General features: G+C 39.1%; 1 protein-coding gene and 1 long non-coding RNA gene across 4 annotated transcripts in view; one reads left to right on the top strand and one right to left on the bottom strand.

The window, feature by feature from the left end:
• stet (stem cell tumor) overlaps nucleotides 1–12,357 on the bottom strand; it is a 352,773-nt gene that overhangs the window by 262,472 nt on the left and 77,944 nt on the right. The window lies entirely within an intron of this gene.
• LOC148937657 (uncharacterized) overlaps nucleotides 1–12,357 on the top strand; it is a 167,969-nt gene that overhangs the window by 107,932 nt on the left and 47,680 nt on the right. The window lies entirely within an intron of this gene.

Here is a 12,357-nt window from a genome sequence, read left to right as displayed (position 1 = left end):
ACGGTCAAGGATGAACAATCGTGGATGAAGTTATTACAGATAGTTCTCAGCTGGGGTACGGCTGATCAAGCAGCTCGAAATGAGGGAAAGATCGACGCAAGAAACACAAGAGGCAACGGCTCTCAGACTGCTCGTAAATTTCTCGAACCGAGAAATTTCATCGTCCACGCGGCGGCATAGAGCACACACACACACACACACACACACACACACGCGCGCGCGTGCGCGCGCGCGCACACGTATATACATATACACATACCTGCACAAATGGTACAATCTCTCATAATAAGGGCAATCGTGCGGAGGGCAGAGAACCGAAACGGCACCGAGAAGGACAGAAGAAATTAAGAAAGAAGAAAAGAGCAAAGCGGCGGTATTTCGACCACCCGGTCGCCGCTCTTCCTGAACGAACTGTAGACACGAAACCGCCAATGTTCAACCGCGTATTATAAAACCGCGTATTATAAATCACTGTTGATCATTACACCGAAAAAAATAGAGGGAAAAACGGAACAATATGTTGTGATTTGAAAATGTAGATGACTGAAAAATTTGCAATCCATCGAAATTAAACAGTTGATAAACATAAATTAAATTAATAAATAAGATGTAATATAAATTAGATAAAATATTTTGTTGTTACACACACAGTAAATCCTTCTTTTAGAATTTAATTTGTATATTAAAATTTAAAAAAAAAAAATATTACGTCGAAGGTATGTATTTATTCATATTTGAAATTATGTGCGGCGAAAAATTGTAACGCGAACATTAGGTGGATAAGAGAAAATTTTTCATCTATTTAAATACAAAAGAAAATTAAATTATTAGCTGTTAAGCGCTACGTGTATACATGCGGAATTTTATTGTCTCGATTCTGTGACATGTATGACATCGTTAAATGTGAATGCCGCAAAGCATTGCGGCAAATCCACAAGACGGGAAAATTAAATTTTACTGAATATAAATGTGGCTTTTGCGCTTGAATTCTGTGAAAAAAGTATAAACGCAGATAAAATTTGATTTCGGCCGGGAAGCGAAGCGAGTGCATTTAAATATTGATTCGGTTCAACGAATGTGCAAATTCGAATATAAATTCGTTGCATCAAGTATGAAACTATTTTTTTTGTACATACCAGAAAACATTATCATAACAGCTATATCCGTTGACAAATTATGTTTTATTTACTTTCATATATATGATAAAATCTGTCGAACGTGTTCTATTCTTTCGATCATATACCCTGTACTTTGAATTACATCGATATTGCAAACGATGTTAACTTTGAAGAATAACATCGTCTACGTAAAATCGTGTTTAATGCCGCGACCTATAAAATCTCTTACTTGTGCATAAAAGAGCAGAAGAAGGACTTAAATGAAATTTAAATTTCATTCATTCTTTATTACATTTTCCGTGTACGGGAAAGAAATAAGAATAGCTTTCGCAATCTTTCGCATGCGTTTGGAAAAAAGCGCCTGTCAAGTTCTCCATTTATACCGCCCGTCATTTCACGTCGACGATGAAAAGGATTTTCGAACACAACAGCCCGCGGCCGACAGAAAAATGCAAGCTCTCGCAATCCTCGGCGACGACAAGCCTCGGAGACTGTAAACCGCGAAAAGATCAAGAATTACGAGGGAGAGAGAAGGAGAGAAAGACGGAGGGAAGAGGAGCTGAGATTCGCGCGTCCCAAATCATTCTCGTATCCTCGCAATCAACGTCGAGGAAGAAAGTGGCGCGTTTGAGAACCGTCGTCCTAAACAATGGTGAGAACTACGTTGATTGCGGGACGCCAAGTAACACAGCGAAGGGAAACGGAGAATGGGAGGGGGGAGGGGGGTTCTGGGGGGGCTTTCGAGAATGGAAACGTCTCGAAGCAAGACCATCGGGAATCATTCTGGCATCACCTGTGCGAACTACTTTGCGAAACAATTTCTCGCGATAGTCACCGCCGCCGCTGAGAGTCGTTCGACCGTTACGATACTGGTTCGATCAAGTCGTTACAATGTCGCGGGACAATGCTTCCCATTCAGACTTCAGTGTCGGATGTCGCGATACATTAGATGGACGTCCATGTCTCGTGACCACACGGGGGTTTCGTTCATCCAGCTGTTCGTCCTGGGCGAGGCTCGAGCAGATTGGCCGTCCAGCCAAAACTTCTTTCCTGGTGAACGTGCGAACGGCAACTTCGCGAAAGTTCGGGAGATATGTACCTATCAATCCTGTTATGCAATAATAATGTATTACGTATCAAGTATGTAAATGTCAAGATGTGACGTGCCCCATGGGGCATCAAGCCTGGAAAAGGCGATAGCAAAGACCGACAACGCTTCTCACGCGTGACAAGCGTTCAATTAGCTATTCATCAACAATCCGAGACTATTATTGACTTCGACAATATAGTAACATCAATTTTACTACATTTTAGCGTTGATTTAGAATATAATGTTTATTTAATATCTATTTTTGATGAATCTTTTAAGGATTTAATGCTTATTTAATATGTGACTTTTAATATTCTAATTATACAAGGAGAAATATTATTTTTCATTATTATTATAGCAAATAAAAAAAATGAAATATCCAAAATATATATGTTAAAATATTGAAATAACACAGCAAAATACTTTAATGAAAATATATAATAATTACTTTATAAAATGTCTTTTTTAATAATCAGCTAATTTTTTGTATTAATCAAAGATTCTTTCTAGAATCGAGGAATGCATTATTTGTTGAAAATCGTATGACCGGAATTTATGACGCAACGTTGCGTCGTAAGGGTGGCATGAGAAGCTGCACGGCAAAAATTGCGATTGTTACTACGACGCCCGCGGCTGTCGACGGGTTAAATTAACGACAAAGGCGGAAATAAAGCGGGAAAGGTAAACGACGTGGAAAGTAATTAGTCGTAAGCACCGAAGTTATTATCACGCAGAGCACACCGCGCAGAGAAAGATCACTTTGGCGTTCCTGCGCGTACTGCAGTCTCGTGAACGAATAATTCATTGCGCGGGTAATTATCACGATCGTTCTCGGTGCCTTATCACGCTTTGGGGAGTGAAATGGAAATCAGAAACTTACGAGAAGCTCACGTCCGTTTGCAGCAGTAAAATCGCGTAATAAAACGAAAAAAAAGAAACATTCAAGAGAGGCGAACTGAATTGATCACGCTTCTTCTCTGCAATAATACGAATTCTTTTCCTATCCTTCGTCAAGAAATTTGCCGTGATATTTGTGATTGCAATAATTTTCTCTTTTTGCAATAATTTTTTCTAAAGAAAAAAAATTTGAACCGATATTTCTAGTTAATTCGTAAGGAATCAGATTCATTGCAAAATTGAGGACGCGCCGTTACTTCGTAATTAGCGCGGCGAAAATAAAGAGGGAAGAAAGGTGTCCTTTAGGCGCGACAAACGAGATGCAATTAACTGAGGCAGCACCGCGGGACGGCCGTTCGTTGTCGGATCGGCCGATCGCGGATGCGCGATTAGGGGATAAGAGCGACGCACCTTGACTGTTGTAATTACGCCTGTCACGAGCTGCCTGTTACGTCGCCGATGAGAGAAGGATTCGCGGTTGCGCTGTCGCAGCTATTTCATCAAAGAGATAGAGGGAGAGAGAGAGAGGGAATGCGTGTGATGTTTGTCGCAACATCTGCCATCATCCCGGACCTTGAGAGATCGCGTATGCTGCGTGGTATTTCGGTACAAGGTGACTCCATTAGAATACGATTACATAGGTAAGTGCGGGATACGCCTATCCTAGGAAGCTGCCTGAGAGATGATTAATTTCCTCGCGGGGAGAATAAATTTTCATCATAAATTTACATAGTACGAAGATTAAGATTCCTCTAATTGGTCAGACCCTCGCTCTACGATTCGCCTTGTACACGGTACGTGTAATAGGATCTATCATTGTAAACGCAACTAAGTATATCTCTTTTTATTGATATCGATATCTTCAATCCAAATAAATAAAGCGGTATATGAAGAGCTGCTTCATAGTTTCTTAGTTAATTGCGAATGTGTCTTTTATCACGTCAGCCCCGCGGGCAAGAACGAAACATAAAGGGAAAGAGGAAGAAGCGAGAAAGGACAAGCTAGGAGACGAAAGCACAAAGAGGAAGAGAAAAAGCAGGAGGAAAAGAAGGAGAAGAAGAAGGAAGAAGGTGGAGAAGGAGGAGAAGACGCACGCGAGTTTCGCAGGCTGTAATTACTGATATCGGCAGCGCGATCGTTGGCGCAACGAAGGCGCATGGTCCCGAAGCGACCCAAGAGAATGACTGCGAGAGGACAGAGGGGAGGTGGCAAACGAGAGGAAGAGAGAAAGACATCGAGCGGGGTCAAAGGTGATTGCGAATACGGCGCGATACACAGACAGAGCCACTCGAGATTTCTGCCCACCTCGACGCACCTTTCCTTCTCTTTCTTTATCTCCTTCTCTTTCTCTCTGTCGTCGAGTTATACGAACGTAGGCTGCTATGGTCGGCCATACCACCACCATACGCGAAGGCAGATATGACCGTAAACCATAAGGATCTACGTAGAGCCCCACGAATCGTCCATTGACCACCCACGCGGTTTAAAGCTCCTCACGTTTCTGCGTCCGTCTCTATCTGGACGAGCTCGAAATTCAGAGAATTATTGAGAAACAAAGATCGTTGATCTGCATCTGATATCAAACTAAACGATATTTAGTCACTTGTTATTATGAGACGGAATATTTCATCATTATCGCTAAGTGTTACCGAATAATTATTTTTCAACTATGAAATTACAAAAGCTTTTTCCTCCCCGCTTCGTTATTTCATATTTATTAATTTTTAATATCTTTCTAATATTTCGCAGTTTCAACGAAAAATATCTCAGATATCTACTTACAAACAGTCTGTTGAAATATATTTTATTATATGAAGAATGGAAGTATAAATTTTACAATATATATATATATATATATATATATATATATATATATATAAATAAATATAAAATCAAAATGCTAAATCCTAAAAATTGTATAACACAATTTATTACGTTTCCACAATTCAACACAATTTATAAGTTCAATTTTGCAAATTATAGAATTTTATTTATTATTGATAAATTAATTCAGTGTCAATATCATTCGTCGTGTTGCTCGCATTCAAGAATTTTTCTTAAAACAGGATAGATATTCGCGAGCAAAATGGAAAAAGAACGAGAAACTTCAGTGCAAAAAGCACAAAGACGCGAACGGACTTATCGTTAGATATTAATTGGGTAAAGATCTGAAATAGTAGAAAAGTTAAGATATAGACAGCGAATTACTGATATATTTCAAACCACCGAACAATTTCAGATCGTTGGTATTGGATGGCGCGCGTTTCGGATTTCATTTGCAGAGTCGTAACTTCTTCGGAATTCCATAAGGATACCACCTCCTTCCGCCGCAGACATGTTATTGGACAACCTGGTCAGCCATAGTTTTCTCAATAGGAGTCAGTAAAGTCACATTTTCGTGCCCTCTATTTCTATACTGTTAAGTTTCCCAGAATATTAACGTCTTCACTGGACAAAGTTTCATCAGTGAAAAGGCATTTCTAATTAATATCGCGCTTTAATTCAGATAAATCATGTCATACGTACCACCTATTGATAGTCCGAGTGAATACTGTCAATCGTGTTTAAATGAAACTAGCAATCGAGAACAAAGAGAATCAAATGGAATGAAGGCTTGAATGAAAAGAAACTAACCAGGTCTCGAAATGACATCGTTTGATCCCTTTGTGGCCTTTTCTCTTTCTCTCTACATTTCTCCTCTTTCATAACGACGGAGAAATGAAACCGTCGGATTTCTCATTCTTCTCGACAGCGCAATAACCGAGTCCGAGTCAGATGATACGCATAATAGAAATTCATTGGCTTAATAACTGTAAATAAACAAATATTACGGACGAAAATTATGGATAATATTCTATATAGCTTATCATACTTCTGAATTAAAAGATTTGATTTCAATTTACAATATAATGTATTTCTTAAATAAAAGCTACTTTTATCACAAGTATGCTTTTTATTTGTAGGCTCTAATAATGTGATTGATATTACGATGAAAAAAAAACATGCTTTTCTCGACGAATATTTCATTTAATATTATTTGTAATATTATAATGTTATAATATATTATAATATTAATATTAATATTACTACGATTTCACTATACTAGTAACTGGATCAATTCGATATCGTCTCATTTGCGCGTTCACGTGTATTTTCCTTCGAAATGGAGAACGAGGAAGAAATCAACGATAACGCCACGTGATATTTAATAAAGTAGCTCACGCGAATCCAAGAAAACGAATCGGCTAAACGGGCTCTTGAAGGACGGGGTCCATTCGATTCGGTATCGACGACTATTAACCTCTAGTACGGGGCACAGCCTGCACGTCGGGATAAAGTAATTAGCCTTCGACCTCAGCAGCCGGCCTTCCTTGACCTGCTGCTGGCGGAATTCTTCCATTGCTTTCTCTGCCAATTTGGCAATTAGCCGCGCCGTTGTATCGATCGCTTCGTTACCCTCTTCTCGAGGCTGGGATAACGGTGCGTAACTCGAAACGATAAATCCGTCGACTAATCGTACATTTTAACATTCAGAAACAGTGACACAAATACGTGTTTTTCAGTAACCATGTTTTATTCTGTGAAAATTACGCTACGAAAATTAGTCCATTCGGATCGTACTTCGTTCGATTTTCTTCAGAGGTAGTTTCTTATGATCAAGTTTCACAGGTGATTGATTAGAATTTTATTATATAGAAAGCTCTCTCAAAATCGTGCCCAGGTGGAATTGTTCATCTCGCAGGAGAGGCCGGATTCGAGAGTACTGGCTCTTCTCGAGTTCTCTCCCTCTCGGAATCCGAGAGGCTCAAGGCGACCCGTGGGAGCCACGCGCCTGCCGTGCGCCATCTCTCCCTCCACCTTTTTCTTTGCCCTCCTCCCGTCCCGGCCGCTCTTTCTCTCTCCTCCTCGAGCTCCACACGCCTTTCGTTACACTCGCAGACCAGCACGCAGACCCTGACCATCAGGTTAACCGTAGAAGAGATGCGTACTCGAGGCAAAGCGCGGATCGATCCACGGGATGATTTTTCTGACCTCGCGGCGCAATGATTTATTACACGTTCAGTCAACTCGATGAAGAATGCGCTATATCGAGCGAGGTTGAATTGGAGTCTATCCTGTAAATCGTATTGACATTTCTTGACACGAAAGTAAAATCTAAGAGAAGCGTTTTTTGTAGCCGCGTATAATTTTCAAGATGCAATTTGCAAACATATTAATATACAATTCGTTTTTCAATTTTCTTTTTTTCTGGTATTTTCTGATATTAGTTATTAATACCAAGAAATTTGTCGGACAATTTTGTCAAATTTATTATATATTCTATTGGTTTGTAAGAAAAATATTGAACGTACTTTATTATCTCTTTTGAGAAACTTTTCAAAACGTAGAAAAATTCAAATCCGATGTTAGACGAACCAAAGTTCACGGCTATGACTTGGTGTGTGTGCTTTTACACATCGTTTCTATTTTTTTCTTTTGTACAGAAAACGCCGCTGTATCACTTTGAAAAATATTTTTCCGTACATCAGAAAACTTTTCCGCTACATTCTCGCGAACTGGAGGAAAGACAGAGTCGGAACACGTGTGTAACTGACCTCGACTTTCCGCGAGAAGCCCGGCATCGAAGCATTTTCGACGTCGCAAAATCCATTTCGCGAATTCCACGCGACAAAAGGAAAACGAAAGGCCATTGTAGTGAAAGTATTTCACTTTTGCGGTGAAGTGGAAACCACCGGCGACCCTCGCTCGTCAGCCGTCTGTACATATAGCGACACATATGTCCGTGTTCCATTGAGCGGGCAGAAATAATGGCAACGGGATAACGGGGAGGAGAGAGAGAGAGAGAGAGATTCTGAAATCGGACGAATGTGGAGAAAGAGAGAGAGAAAAGCGGAGGAGACGCGGCTTCTCTTGAAAAATGATGGGATCCAATATCGCGCTCGGGTTCGAAGGCGAGGTACCGCAGTTAGTCGGACGTATAAGGAGACTACCTTCGCCCTCTATTTTCTTTATTATCGTTCGCGGCGGCTCTGTGTGTGTTATATGTGCGAGCCTGTGTGGGTGGACGTAGAAAATGTATCCTGGAAAAAGGAAACGTATCTGGCCGCGGAAGGTCCGTCCCCGCGGACCGTTCCATCGGACACGATTTCAAGGCTGACTGCCCGTATAAAGTGAAAAACTTCTCGAGGTCCGAGTAGTATGTCTGTACATACTTATACACACATGTGTATATACCCTGTGACGAGTATGTAGCTCGTACATGCCCAGTCTATACTTATTCCCATTACGAGGAGAGCCGTCACAAAGTGTCCATCCTTTTATCTTCCGCGTTAGAACAGGTTTCCAGTCTTCTTCGTCATTATTTGTAATGTTATAAAAAATTGAATTTCATTTTATTTTATATCGAGAAAATATCATTCAGTGATGTAACATGAGTAATTAGTACTCCCGTACCAAACACTAATTAATTAGTAAATGAATTAATAAATCAATTGTGATTTGAATCTTATTCGTTATGGAAAAAAAAAAAAAAAATCAAAAGAACAGCCCTCTATATCCCATCTCGAAAGTCCATCTCGATTTATCTCGTCTTAACTACTTTCACAAATAATCGATACAATTACGGCGTCTTTGAATTTCGATACACGATAAATCTCCCTTTGTAGATACTATAATTTTTGCAATATAATTTCCAGGTGAAGAAACCGTTTCAGCGTATTTGCCCCGAGGCATATACATAATCAATCCACATTCTCATCTCGTATGCAGGTCTCATTTTTTATTATCCCGCACATCACCGTTAAATTAATTGGAAACGCTCGTCGTGCGTCGAGTTGCTCGCGGAGGAAAGTAAATTGGGATGGATTTTATTCGGGTTAATGAAAGCGAGAAGTATATCAATTTACGATCGTCGTTTATGTATCGTTAAGCGTGACGGTATAATGTCGAGCGAGGTGCATGAGATGGCGAATGAGATTCAATTATGGACAGAATTATGTCCGCGGCGCAATTTCTAATTTGAGAACGCGGTTTCCGGTTACCGCGCGTCACTGATCGGCACGTCACGTCGCGACTTTAATGAAATGAGAACGCGGAGATACGGAGCAGGCAGGTGTCGCGAAACGAAGCGATAAAACGGACGGCGGATGCGCGACGCAAAGTAATAGAAATGTCATGGACAAGTGCATTTGTTCTGTCGTCCGCAACGAGAAATCGATTCCGGCGAGCGTCTCACGTCTGACAGATCGTGCGAGATTCATGAAGAAAGACCTGGGAAAAGTCCAAAAAACTTTCAGGAACGTCGGTCGGAGAGACAACTGCTTTAGAAGAAGAAACTGTCACTTATCGTAAACTCTCCATTTTTGATATTAAATTATTTATTGACGTCCTATATTTTAAATTACGTATCTGATAAGACGAAACCCGATTACATTGACAGAATTAAGCTAGAACTGATAAGTAAGAAAAAAGTAAATAGAAAACTCGCCTAAGCCACTTAATTCACAAAGTTTTTCAAGTTTTTAACATTCAATTTTTGCACTCGTGGTCGAGATTTTATCATATTATTGAAAAGATAACTGAGCTACTTTGAAACAGGCCGCAACATAAAAATTGTCCATACCTTACAAGTAGCATCGATTTAGCGATCAAATCGAACAAGAGAGGATGAGAGGAAGAGAGGAATAGCTGGAAAGGCCGGGATGATGACGACGGTTACCACCTGTATGATGTAAATGAACTTCTAAATTAAATTTAGTCCTTCCGACAGGGAAAGAAAAGAAGCGTCGGGGAGGAAGGAAAAAGCTTCGTCTTCCCATGGGATATAGTCGGTGAGATTACGAAGCGGGGAAAGTTCTCGAGGACCGTCGGCAAAGTTTCGTTCGCCGATTGCTCCTGACTTCGCGAGCCGTACAAACGATCCCGCGATCGCTCGTATATCTCTCGAATATCGTGGCGGACGACATTCCGACGCGACGACGCGTGAAATCTTTGGTTTCGCATCGAAATACCGATATCACTCGGAAAACAGTAGTTACCCGACTGTCTGTGCCGCGTATGTCACATACGATCGTAAATCTCGTCTCGCGATACGCATTTTATGCCAGATTTGATAATTCGCGCATTTTCGCGAAGAGAGAGAGAGAGAGAGAGAGAGAGAGAGAGAGAGAGAGATACTCTCTCGAACGTTTTAGCTTATAATTAATAATTACTATTTTACGATATCCAGCTATGATTAATGATAATAATATAATAATCTGATAACATCCGGATATTAAATAGTATTTACAGTAATAATGCAAAGTAATACGATATTAAATTAATGATAATATTGTATATTTTAATATTTATTCCTAAATAATTTTTTTCTTTTTCTTTTTAACAAGATTTAAAGAATTTAACAGACATAAAAAAATTTAAATAATGATAGAAAAATTATATAAAATCCAAATAATTTTTGAGAAAATAGACCATTCGTTTTTGGAATATGGGCTTATTAAAAATCCATTAATTTTTATTAGTCTAGACGATAAAATATCTCTGCACGTTCGTGTCGTTTCGGTCCATTCTATGGGAGAAAGCTTTAAAAGTGCAAAGTTTAAACGTAAAACTCTAATCACAACTCTCTTTATTAAAAGTTCAGAACGTTATGGAATTTTTTGTAGTTCATTCGTGCTTAATAAAGCATAGTCCTTCGAGAAGGTGAACATATCGCTCAATCGGTTGTCGAAACTTTCAATATCTGGGATGGCAAAGTCACAAAACAGAGAAAGTAGATTTCTACTAAACTTTTCGCGTTGATGAAAGACGTTGCGAATAGATTTGAGTCTTGTTCCATGATTATTATGACTGATTATAAAACACGATAGATCATTAGTTAAACTGTTTTAATGACTACAAATTACGTCATGTCAATCTAATAAAATTCTTTCTTCATCTACATAGACCTATGTATATTGCAATTTCTGAGATACAGAGAATATGGATATATTTTAATTGAATCTTCTAAAGTCTCATTTTATGTTTAATATTTAAGTAATATTTATAAAGTTAATACCTAGTAAAATTTAGTTTTAATTTATTTTAGTTTAAGCAAAAAGATGTGAGTTTAGTCAACATAAAAATTTTTGTTATTCCTCGCGTTTCCGAAAAATTCAAGTCACACAAAATCCGCGTCCACGAAGTTGACGTCACGTTCTCGAATCGATGATCTTATACAAGGACCAAGAGTCCTGGGTGGGCGTTTTTCCCAGGCTCGCGCGATCATTCCCCCCTACCGATCTGGCGCCTTCGATCCCGCCATTGCCAGGTAAAATATTCGGACTGGTCGTCGGACTCAGCCCAGGCAGATGAAGGTGTTACGTGCCTGGCACGCACGAAACACGTCTCCTCCCGACGATGCTTTCCGATGGCGTGTTTCTTCCTCGGTTAAAGATAAAACGAACAACAAGGGGATGAGACACAGACAGAAAAGAACGAAAAGGGACGGGCTAAAGAGGAGAGAACAAAGGAAAAGCGGATAAATGTGATACTTGTCATCTCGTTAGAGCTTCGATAATGTCGTAGACATCTCCACATGATGTTACGTCTTCGTGGAAGGATATATGCATCTGTTATAAATTTTATTTTTAATTTCTTATGTTCCGTTATAATTTTCTTGTTAGCTTTTCGAAAATGCTAAATAGGTAACATATAATAATAGATAACAGGTACGAAAAAAAATTAGTCTTAAATCAAGACTATATATTTTCATGTATAATAATATTATAATCTTCATATAGAAGATTTTTTAATCAAAGAGTTGAACAAAAATAATAACTTACATCAAATGTAATCAAATCAAGATTAAAATTTGTAAGATTATAATATTTTCGCCTGTATATGAGAATATTTTTCTTGATTTAAGACTAATTTTTTTCTGTACGAAAAAGAAAAAAACGTAATAATTATAATAATGACTATGGAACTAACATCGAATGGTATTCAAACAAATATCAGTTTTAAGAAAATCGTAGGATAAAATAACATAGTTTATAGTTTAAGAAATCAAATGTAATGTGACGTGTTAAAGATAATATACGATAGATTGCACTAAACATTCAAAGGGATACTCTTGGAGAAACGGTGAAACGTATCATAACAAAACTGAGAAATAATGAAAAAGGCACGAGGACGATGAACGGGAGGAAGGGAGGAAGGACCGGCGATGGAATGGAGAAGAAACGGAATGCAGGGAGGAAGAAGGACGTGAGG

The sequence above is a fragment of the Pogonomyrmex barbatus genome, unplaced genomic scaffold (genome assembly GCF_055798465.1).
Source record: "Pogonomyrmex barbatus isolate J1 unplaced genomic scaffold, ASM5579846v1 scaffold12, whole genome shotgun sequence".
Taxonomy (NCBI): Eukaryota; Metazoa; Arthropoda; class Insecta; order Hymenoptera; family Formicidae; genus Pogonomyrmex; species Pogonomyrmex barbatus.
Note: the sequence above shows the minus strand (reverse complement) of the source record. Positions and strands in the feature narration are given on the sequence as shown.